Source organism: Triticum aestivum, chromosome 7B (assembly GCF_018294505.1).
Source record: "Triticum aestivum cultivar Chinese Spring chromosome 7B, IWGSC CS RefSeq v2.1, whole genome shotgun sequence".
Lineage (NCBI taxonomy): Eukaryota > Viridiplantae > Streptophyta > Magnoliopsida > Poales > Poaceae > Triticum > Triticum aestivum.
Window position 1 is genome coordinate 153,085,747 of NC_057813.1, and position 1,643 is coordinate 153,087,389.

At 60.4% G+C, this 1,643-nt stretch overlaps 1 pseudogene; it reads right to left on the reverse strand.

Annotated features, from left to right (window-relative positions):
- LOC123162126 (very-long-chain 3-oxoacyl-CoA reductase 1-like) overlaps positions 1–1,442 on the reverse strand; it is an 18,699-nt pseudogene extending 17,257 nt beyond the window's left edge.
- Positions 1,443–1,643: the final 201 nt, after the last annotated feature.

Consider the following 1,643-nt stretch of genomic DNA (forward strand, 5'->3'; position numbering starts at 1 on the left):
AGGAGGAGGAGGAGGAGGAGGAGGAGGAGGAACCGGCTCCTGTTCCGACGAAGGGGCGCTAGAAGAAGAAGAAGCGGGCGACTAGGTCAGGCGAACCGCGCATCAAGTGGACGTCCAAGGAGGAGGAATGCCTCGCCGAAGCATGGAAAGTCGTCTGCCTCGACCCGACCACCGGCGCGAACCAGAGCTTGGACAAGTACTAGGACCGCATCAAGGCCGAGTTCGACGAGCGGAAGCTCGTCGACCCCTACTTCAAAGGCGTGTACATGCAGCACGGCTCCAAGGCGATGGCGAACCATTGGGGGCGTATCCAGTTGGCGTGCAACAAATGGCATGGAATCGTCGAGGAGGTCGCGGCTCGCCCGGAGAGCGGCGCCAGCATTGAGGATCAGGTACGCACGCCGTTCGCCCGCATATCTTCGTCCCCTACGCCTGCCGCCCGCCAACTGTTTGTCTCTCCGCGCAGCTGCTGCGTATGTTCGCCATGTATCGGGGCGACAACCAAGACGCCGACTTCAAGCACCTCCACGTCTACAAGCACATTGACAAGTGCGAGAAGTGGGCGGAAGTCCGGCGTGCCCTCGACAAAGCCAAGGAGACATACAAGCCAGACGCGACGACCCCGGGCGCGTCAGAGGGACGGCCGGACGGCCACAAGATGGCAAAGAAGGGGAAAAGCGCCGATGCGGCAACCACGCGAGTGCAGGAGTCCATCGAGCATTGCCTCGCCGACGCCCAGGCCCGGGCCGTCCTACGCGAAGAGAAGACCAAGGCGCGGTGGTCGTCGCTTATGAAGAACAACGCCATCAAGCTCGACCTGCTCCGGACGAACGTCGCCGCGAAGAAAAGGAACACCGACATGGCTTTTCTGATGAGCGGGGCGGACATGCTCCAGAGCAATGACGAGAAGCTCAAGGCGTGGTACCTGGTGCAGCGCGGCCTCATCCTGAACGAGCTGCCGACGGCAACGCCGATGACGCCCACGACCACACGGACGCCAAACCCGGACGGCGCCTCTACATCACCGCCCAGCAGTGCCGAAGCCGCGCCGACGCAGCCCTGCGACGAAGCAGGTCCGACACCGACGAGCCCGCGCACGCCGACTCCGCAAACGCCTGAAGCCGACCAAGCCGAGTGAATCGTTGCGCACGGCGGTCCTCTGTTTTTTGTAACGCCAGACTACGTCCGATCGCCGGATTTGCGGCGTCATTTGAGAGCGGGAACGACCAAGTTTGAATTTCCCGCATCCTGGGACCGGCGCGTGAGGGCGTGACTGGGAGCTAGGTCGCTCCCAAAGGCCGAACTAGCGTCTGCATGCTCCCAGACCGCTCTATTTAAACGTCTTAGGGGGCCGAACGGCTGGAGATGCCCTAAAGGGTGCCGAGGAAGGCCAGCGAGAGGAACCATGCCGGCGCCGCCTGCTCTTGGCTGAGGAATGCCATCTCTCGCCGTTCTCTCCCCTTTTTCTTTATGACACCATGACATCCTCTCTCCTATTAAATAAACAGTGTGCATTTACCACGGCTGGTCGGCTGCCAACTACGAGCTGTGCACGATGTCCACTTCCAAGTACTCCTTCGTTTGAAAACGATGCAACGCGTATTTCACTGTTTTGACTCTCAAAATTTTGAATTCAGACTTTA